Source organism: Gracilinanus agilis, chromosome 5, assembly GCF_016433145.1.
Source record: "Gracilinanus agilis isolate LMUSP501 chromosome 5, AgileGrace, whole genome shotgun sequence".
Taxonomy (NCBI): Eukaryota; Metazoa; Chordata; class Mammalia; order Didelphimorphia; family Didelphidae; genus Gracilinanus; species Gracilinanus agilis.
Genome location: NC_058134.1, coordinates 129,994,974 through 130,005,324, shown reverse-complemented (window position 1 = coordinate 130,005,324; position 10,351 = coordinate 129,994,974).

Genomic DNA, 10,351 nt, shown 5'->3' with positions numbered 1-10,351 from the left:
AGAAGAAGAAGAAGAAGAAGAAGAAGAAGAAGAAGAAGAAGAAGAAGAAGAAGAAGAAGAAGAAGAAGAAGAAACATCTGAGTAGAATGAAAGAGAGAATACCACCAGTAATAGCAAACCTAGATGGGACCAGGGAAGAAATGGAAAAACTCAGCAGAGGATTTCTCTAGCCAAACAACAAACTAGTCCAACGCAGAAGAGTTGCTATATTTACAAAGAGTTGGTCTGGCAGAGGAACTCACCTATCATTAATGCTATTCTTCTTAGTAAACTTCATGAATAATCTACATGGGGGAGAGGGGAAAGATTTTAAGGGCAGGAGTGAAGGTACCCTGTACCATGTACGTATCTTACTATTATAGTACTTTAAAGTTAGTGCCCATTGTCCTCACAAATTGTGTTTATTTGTGGTAGGGTATATCTCAGGTTTAGTAGGGGGAAGGATGGTGTTTAATACCCAGTGTTCCTAGTAATCCTTGTCATATCCTTTTCCTAAAAACTAATAAAGTATGTTTGTTAATGAGGTATACACCCAGAGGTACCCAGGAACAACATTACTAGAAACCTAGTGCCTCAGAATTATTTCTAAAACTCTGGAAAGTAGTAATCACTGATGGAGACCTGGCCTGCAAATCTAAGTGCCCAGTTGGTAGAATGTTCAAAAACAGATATTCCAATATAAAAGTATACACTACAGAGTGGCTTAATAAAAGGACTTCTGGATTTGGAGTTAGAGGATCTTGGAATCAACTCCTATTTCTGATAATGATCATCTATATGAACTAGTTAAGTCTTTTGACCTTAATGAGCCTTGGTTTCCTCATCTATTTCCTATGAAATGGACAGTGTTGGACAAGATAATTTCTATTCTCCCTTCCAATTATGAACCATATAATGCTACATGTTTATAGTATTCCAGACTTCAACAATAATTTAGCTTAAAAGATTTGCAAACCTATTGATTATTTCAAATACTGGAGGCCCTTCATTTCTTAGAGATTTGGGGGAAGGAGTTATACAGAAATCATACCATAGGAAACTTTATGAGTCTACTTCATTTCAACTATTATTGGGTGTTATCCTTTAACTGTAAAAGAAGGTGATAATGGTAACTAGAGGGAGTAAGTTCCAAGTCTATCATATCCAGTAGAGATAAGATTAGGTAAGGTACAGAGTAAAATCTGAGTTCTTCAAATAATTGATTGAGTTAGATAGCCAAAGAATCCTCTTGGTCTGTGTAGGCTCCTCACCAATATCAACAAACTGGGCTAGAAGGATAATTTCAGAGCAAAGGAGGATATGGCCAAGTTTTGTGTTTTCCTGATCCTGATTCCTCCTCAGATGCAGTACCTGTCAGGTGTTATGTAAAAAAAGAAAACCCTACATATCTCACTTTTCTCTGAAGGACTCACTATATAATAATAAAAGAGATTCAGAGTGAAGCAGGTAGTTGTAGCAACTATGTGGTACAATGGATTGAGTTCCAGGCCTGAAGTCAGGAAGACTTTTCTTCCCGAGTTCAAATCTGGCCTCAAAAACATACTAGCTATATGACCCTGGGCAAGTCACTTAACCCTGTTTGCCTCAGTTCCTCATCTATAAAATGAGCTGAAGAAGACAATGGCAAACTACTCCAGTATCTTTGCCAAGAAAATCCCAAATGGTATCATGAAGAGTCAGATATGACTGAAATATCTAAACAACCAAAGTCTAGTGTAATAAAAAGATCAGTAAGTCTGGAGTTAAACCTGATTTCAAATCCCAGCTCTGCCAGTGATACCCTTGTTTGCTCTGAAATCATCCTTCTATTCACAATCACAGTATATCCATGTTGCTGAGGAGTCTACATTACTCAAGAAGATTCTTTAGGTACAACTCACTCTATTTAAAGAACTTACTATAAAACTTTGCACAAATCGCCTAACTTCTCTAGTCCTCAGTGTCCTCATTTGTTGGGGTTAGGCTTGCTAATCAAAGATTCTTCTAACTCGAAATCCTAGGGCAATGCTAAGCCGATAAGAAAAGGTTCAGTTATATTTGGTAGAATACTGAAGGGCAGAGAAGTATATAATCTACACTAGAAAAATTTCATTTCAAAATGGTTCTAATGTAAGTTTTAATGCTTTAGGAAAGGGCGACAATTTTAGTTACTCCGGGAAAGAATCACTTATTTGCAATACTTTATTTGCTAAGAATTTCGGATAGATAGATGAAATGTTACATCGACAAACTTTTGTGCTTGAGATGAGAAACTAGCTTTCTGCAAACTTATTAGCTGTTGGATATTTTTTTTCTACTCCGGAAAGAAAATATTTCCCCCTACTAAATATGCACACATATACTTATCTCTAAGGAATTATGAAAACTGACATTATCAGCTAGCCACCAGATGTCACTACTACTGATGTTGTTTTATGTTCTATTTACCAAATATATGGTTTGTGGCTGTTTTGAATATATACTGATAAAATATTTCCCTTTGAATCACTTTTAGGTAATAGCTACTACAATCCCCATTCCCACCCCCTCCACTCCCAAAGCCAGAATATACTACAAACACAGGTAGAAATGACATGATGAATTTCTAGATGTCTTTTAAGGCTTTTCTGAATCTCCCTTCTCCCAATAATTATGCAAAAATGCTTCCAAGTTATCAAGGGGAATTGGTGGCCCTGGACTGTTAAAACTAGCAGTCTGGCAGTCAACCTCAGTCACTCAGGAAGTGCTCTTTGGATCAGTCCTGAGATACTCTTGATTGACATTTAGCAGCTGGTCTCCTGGTGAGATAAACAGCTGTGGTAAATTTTTCCAGCAGTCCAAAGGCCTCCTTGGGTGTTGGCCACTTCCTTACTGCTCCCAAATGATCACGGTAACCTTTGTTTGACAAGACAATGCAATTTCTTTTCTAATAGTGGAATTTGGACAATGTGGGTCTCCTCTGCCCCTTTCTTTTCTGTGTCTCTGAGGTTTGTGATTGTAGACATTAATTTCTTAACTGGCAAACCTGAACAAAGATTTATCTTCATAGATTCTCTTCCTCTTGATGGTTCTTTTCTAGCTGACCTGTTTATCATATATATTACAAAATCGGCCTTCATTTGTTTTTTTACTCTAAAAGGGTCATTTGCTCTTTAAAAAAAAAAGCCATTCCCTTCTTTACATAAAGGACTTTTTCTCCACTCTGTGAAACTTGAAACCTAAATAAATGCCCTAAATTTATCATTGTAATCATAGTGTGACCACATAAAGGTATTTTAGGTTTTTAGATATTGTATTATCAATTTACCTAGTGAATTAGTGTTGTAGTTTATTTTCAGAATCTGCTTGTCATGATGCCAGCACTAATGACACATCTGTCCTAGCATAACTTTTGGATCATCTTTCTATCAGTGAATGAAGGTAAGTGAATAAGTCATAGAGACAAGGATAACTGAATGTTATGCCAGGTCAGCCTTTAGCATTTTCTGCCTAAGGAAGACATATATGTGGTGACTAATGGTGATGACATTGGGAATTCACAATTGAATGATGACCACAGTATGGAGATTACCAATGGTACTTGGTTGTGAAAGGCAGATTAGATGCAGAGAGCTACATTGAATCAAAGGATGAACATGAACAAATTTCACACAAAGGAAAACACAATAATGTGGGGACAAAAATCATTGGATTTTCAATTTGTCACTAAACATAGAGCTGTGAGATTTGGCATTGTTAGAGAAAAGTAACAACAGAGGAAAATCTAATTTCTCAACTTTCCAAAGGTTTGCTTCAAGTAACAGAGCTGAAATGTAGATTAACAGGCTCCCTTTTTCTCTTCTGCTTTTTGTTGCCCTAAGGATTTTCAGCTTTCTGAGAATGCTGAGTATATCCTGGATATCAATACCTTCTGTTCAAATGGTTAAGCCCACTTACTGGCCAAAAAAAACTTGCTTATAGATCCTACTCTCTAATGTAGCCGTTGCCTTTGTCCTCCAAGTCAACCACACAGTGGCTATTGGGATAATTGCCCTTCTTATCTTTTTTTTTCTAGACTGTTTGCAAGGGTTTCCCATTTGTTTCTAACTTCTTTTAAATCCCAGAAATATAGAGCTTGAAGGTACCTTTAAAAATCACTCAGTCAACCCTCTTCACCCCACCACCAAAAGACAAATGGCAAAGCTGAGGTTTAGAGACAACACAAACAACTTCCTCAGAGCTGCACAGTCAGTGTTTGAGCTAAAATTAAAACCTAAGTCTTATGATTTCAAATACAGAGCTCAACGCTCTACATAGTACTATTCTAGCCCAATTCAAAGATGTGCAGAACTTTTAATGTATTCTACCTCTGTTGCTTATTCTTCTTTCTTGATTGCTTCCTTCATCTGTTCCTTCATTTTATTTCTTTTCTGTTCTTTCAGAGTACATCATATCTCAAACTTCCTTTCAAATAGCTTCTTTTCTATTCCCAAACAAATAACTATTCATGATTCTAAGATGTATGTCACTGAATAGTAGGCTTTAATTTCTTTTTGAAAAGGCAAATTTTCCAGTGTATTCCAGTGTAAATAAATAAAATATTTTTAATTAAAAAAATAAAATAAAAAATAAAAGTATTCCAGTGTCCTATCTACATAGCGCTGTGGCATTAACATCAATCAAATCATCTTCATCATCAGAATCATCAGAGGCAAATGGTGATTTGATTGCAACCAAGTGTTGCAGATCCAATAGTAATTCCCAGGAAGAGTAAGCAACCGTCCTTAAAAAAATATTCTGATGTACTGTCCTTCAGACATGTTTCCTCCTCTTTATTCAAACTGCCCCCACCTTATTACAGGCTTTCATTACCAACTGCCTGGACCATTACAACAATTTCCTAACCCCTCTACTTTCTATCTCTTTCCAACCTGCCCTTAATTCATTGGCAGAAAAAACTTGCTTATGTATAAAACTTGGTTAAGTTATACCTCTGCTCAAAAACTTGTCAAGGGCTTCCTATTGCTTACAAACAAAGTTTAATAAAGATGTTAGAAAGGTTTCACTTTATCAGGTTTATCTCCTCTACATGCCTTCTATGTTTTAGCTAAAACAAATAGTTGTGTTCCTTCTAAATTTCAAACTATACTTTCTAGCTCAGTTTCCTATGGCATGCCTCATGGTCTTCTCTTCTTCGTCCATTTTCACCTACTACATTTTTCCCTTAGAACTCAGTTCTAATCCCCTTTCTTCAATGTATCCTTCCCTTAATCTTTCCAAGTCACAGAAATTTTCTCCTTTGAACCTTACAGAGAATATTTTTGCAACCCATACATATATGTTTTAGTTGGGTCACTTATTATCAAGTGTAAAGATGCTTCAGCCAGAGGCAAGAAGAATCTACATGGCCTGAAAATAGGAATCTACAGCTCAGGACCCCTGGGATCCAAAAGGGGAGAACTGGCAGATTCCATCTGGGTATAGAACCTTGAACCAAGATAACCAAAATAAAGTTAATTGCAAAGACTTTCCAATGTGGATCTTAAGCCAAAAATCTGGCTCAAGACACAGGGTCTTGAGCATGTGGACATTAGTAGGATTGTAGAATTAGAAAGGGCCTCCTATGTTATTTTTATATAACTTCATTTTATACCTGAGGAAATTGATAGCCAATGTGATTTTCTCAAAGTTTTATATGTTGTATACTGAGGAAGGCAGATGACACAGTGGCTAGGCAAACAGACTGGGAATCAAGAAATCCTGAGTTCAAATCCAGCCTCACTTACTAGCTGAGTTATGTTGGACAAGTCCATTTAACCTTGATCTGCTTCAATTTCCTTGTCTATAAATTGAAGATTCATTAGCACCTACCTTACTAATTATGAGACCATAGGCAAGTCACTTAACCTTGCTTGCTTCAGTTTCCTCATCTGTAAAGTGAGCTGGAAAAGGTAAAGGCAAATCTCTCCAGTATCTTTGCCAAGAAAACCCTAAATTGAATCAGGAAAAATCAAACAATTGAGAATGAATCAAAAACAACTACCACCACCATGACTTTGAGTTGTGAGAATTAGATGAGATAATAACTAGAAAGCGCTTTATGAACCTTAAATCATTATATGAATGCTAGATATTATTATGGTCATTAAATAATAAAATAATAATTCAAACCAAGGTCCTCTGACCCCGTATTCAGCACACCTTTCACAGCATCATGCTAGTCCATCCTTATCATCCTTATACCTCATACCATCCTTATACAAATGAGGAAATTTAAGTCCCAGAGAAGTTAATGACTTGTCCAATGACACATATATCAAAAGACAAGATTTAAACCTGAGTGCCCTGACTGAAACAATCTTTTTTTTAGTGGCAAAGTTTGTTTTTTTCCTTTGCTATAGCACAGATATTGTCAGGCAAAATATACAGATTATGTCTTTTGTGTTTTTACCTTTCAGTTCATTATCTGGAGGTGAACATGTACAAGTTATTCTTCAAATATTAAATCCGTAGCCATATATAATGTTCTCTCCATTTTACTTGTTTCATTCATCATTATCTCATGTAGTTCTTTCCAAGTTTTTAAAAAATTAATCTACTCATTGTTTGTTATCAGTAGTATTCGATCACAATCATATACACAATTTGCTCAGCCATTTCCCAACTGATGGGCATCCCCTTGATTTCCAGCTCTTTACACCACAAAGGAAGTTGCCATAAATATTTTGGAACATATAGATTCTTTTCCTTTTTTCCCAGTCTTCTTGGGTAGAATGTTCCTTTCATTTCTCAAAGGAAAAGAAGATTGGCATGGGTTAGAGAGTTTAGGAGAAGTTTTGTAAAGAAAGTGAAATATTGGATTTATAGCTGGAGGAGAATTTAGAGATCAATTAGTACAGGAATTCTTAACCTTTTCTTTGTCATAACTCCACCTTTGGCAGTCTGCTGAAATCTATGTACTCCCTTCTCAGAAAAATGTTTTAAGTACACAAAATATATTGAATTATAAAGGAAAACAATTACATCAAAATACAGTTGTCAAAGTATTGTTCAAGTTCATGGACCCTAGATTAAGGACTCCTAAGGTCCAATTCCCTCATTTACAATTTAGAAAACTGAGGCTCATAGAGATTACATGATCTTCCCAAGATCACACAATGCAATATATGGCACAATGAGAACTCAAACCTAAATCTGCTGACTTTAAAGAAATCCAATATTCTTTTCACTGCATCCTGTTGCTTCTTGGGCAAGACAAAATTCATATATAATTCAATCACTTCCTTTATCAAATTAATCCTCTGTATCTGATTAACATTTTAAAAGGCATTTAGAAAACTGTGAAATATACAAAAGTATTACTAACTATGGCTCTCACTCAAGCTAGAAAGAGCCAATTTAATTCAATTTCTTTAAGTAAATGGTAGAGTTTTAGAAAAGAGTGTATACTTAAGAACAATTACCAGAACATTTAAACAATTGAACATTTTGCAGTGATATACTTTCCATTAAGTCTTACCTTAGAATTATATAGATCTAAATTTTGACTTGTGCTTTTTGTTCATCATTAATTGTTCATATTTTCTTTTTTATCGAGCACTTTGTAGGACTCCTGTTATGGCTGGGGGAGTTCTACCAACACAAGTTCCCTTTGCTGTTTCACCTCCCCCAATCCGACCACTTTGATTAGTGCTTGGCCTTCAGCTATTAATAATTCCCCAGCTTTGTGTGCATTGACATTTTCCCTGATCTTCTTGGGAAGACTGTTCCCTTTGGTTCACAAAGGAAAGGGAGATTGCCTTGGGTTAGAAAGGTTAGGAGAAGCTTTGTAAAGAAAGTGAATGGTTGGATTTACCACTGGAGGAGACTATTTTCTCCCACTGTTAAATATTTGCATAGGTCAAGTACAGAAGTGTTTGACCTGTTCACCATTATCCTACTCAGAGGAAGAAATCTAGTAACCAGAGAGGGAAATTCTCTATTTTTAGTGGTAGAGAGCATTTAAATGACACTACAAGGAGGCAGAAACAGAAGGAGAATTACTTCAGAGTATAAAACAGATCAGCAGCAGGGGAAGAGGAAGGTTCAAAAATCAAAACATAAACCTGGCAGAAATTCGTAAAATTGTGGCAATGGGAAATTAGCTTAAATTATCTGTAATATATTGAATTTGGCCCTCTCTTCTTTCCTCATCCGTTCTCTTATGCTGCTCCTCTCTGAGATCATTCAATATCCCAATATTTTCCTAGCTTGTCATAAAGACAATTCCATCTTCTGAATGATGGTGAAACCAATGAGGAAAACTTCTAGTCTGGATCTGGTTCTCACATCTAAAGATAAACTCTTTGTTGGAGTGTAAATGATGAGAACTGGCAGAATGGCCAATCCATGATAGAATTTAAAAGAAAGAGCTGAAAGACAACCATAACCTGATGTGAGCGGTATACTATAGTTGTAGAGAAAAGAGCACAAAAGATTCTGTTCAATACAACATATATCAAAGGAGTCCGCACAGAGAGGATAGGAAATTCTCATTTGTATTCTGAAAACACAAAATGAAATAATTGCAGTGAGGGAAGGGGTATCACTCTCTAAAGAGATTAATATAGATAAATAGTTAACTTATTGGTAAATATATAGATTATATAGAAATAAACAGGAAACTCATAAATATACAGAAGATAGAAACAACAGCAAATAACTAAGGATATACCCAAAGGCATGGGACAGCCCTGCAAAAATAGTATCAGATGGGTCAAAAGCTTTGAATGAGTTGATGTTAGCAGAGGACACTGAGTACAACATAAAGATTTTTTAAATGTATGTTGAAGAAAAGAGGCAGATAAAAGAAAGAATAAGATTATTACTTAAGGAAAGTAAGATGGTAATAACAAAGAACAGAAAACAGCTAAGCTTTTTATTTTACTTCTTTTCCTTTCTACCAAGGAGAATTCCCTGGATTGGAAAAGGTAGAACAAAGATGACTAATAGGGAGTTGAAAGGTAAGGAAAGTACTAAGAGAGTAAACAGCTGCCCTTGATAAGTCATAATTTAGCAGGGCCATTGCAAGACATTTTAAAAACCAGATAACATGATTGCTAAATCACTTCCAATGTTCTGTCAAAGATTTGAAGAATAGAAGGAGGATAGGAATGAAGACAATATCCATAAAAGAGGGAGGCAGGAGAAGGAAGTAGAGTTTGCAAGCTACAAAACTAGCAAGCATGATTTTCATTCCCGGTAAAATTTTAAATTATGTTACTAAAGGATGGTTGACTATACTGTAAAAAAAAAAGGTAAAAAAAGGTAATCATAAAGAGCCAGCATGTTTGTTCAAGAAAATACCATGTCAGAGTCAATGGAAAGAGGACCAGAAAGATGAAGGACCTTGAGATAGTGTCATTTGAGAATCAGCCAAAGGAACTAGAAATGGCTTCTCTGAATTAGAGAAAACTTGGGAGTGGGGTATTAGAATTGTATTCAAGTGTTGAAGAGGTATCATGTAAAACAAAAATTTGGCTTCTTATTAGTCACAGAAGGCATCACAGGAGCAATGGAAAGTTGCAGAGAAGCAGATTTAGGTTTAATAAGGAAAATATTGTCTAATAACTGGAGCCACCCAAAAGAGAAATGGGCTACCTTGGAAATGAGTAATGGATTTCCTCTCCCTAGAAGCCTTCTAGCAAAGCCTGGATGACCTCTTGGGGGATGTTTGAAAGAGGATACTTTGTTAAATGTGGGTTGGATTTGATGACCTCTGAGGTCCAACTCTGCAAACCTGGGATGTTGGGCACAGCTATAGGCAATTTCCCCACCTAACTGTAATCTTCTGCCTTAATTATCTCAATCACAGAATCAAGGAATCATCACATATGTATTAAGTATGTATTACATGTAAAGCATCATAGCATAGTGGAGAGCAGGCTGACTGCAAAGTTAGAAAAATCTATGTTCTGTTCTATCTCTGACACATGCTGACTCTAAGACCTTGGACAAGTCATCTCATTCTTGGTACTCCCTAGGCAACTCTTTAAATTAGAAGCTACAGGTGAGTTACCCATATGCATTGGTAATTAGAGTTTCCATTGCCCGGAATTCTCCACACTGATGAGTTCACAGATCTAGACTCTCCCAAAAAATTATTTAGGGAACTTGTTATATATCTTGCATCTGGGTCTGAGACAGATGCCTTCCTCTTAAACCCCAAGTCCTGATTCCAGATTTAAATTGTACATAGAGGTACAGAATTAAGATGTGGGCAGTTGGTACAATTCAACTAGGCAGTGCTAGACTGGATCTGACAACAAAAGCTGCCTTATTCATTGAGTGATACCTGGATAGTATGGTGGAGATAATGATAGAGCTGGATTAGAATACAGCCTCATATACTTAC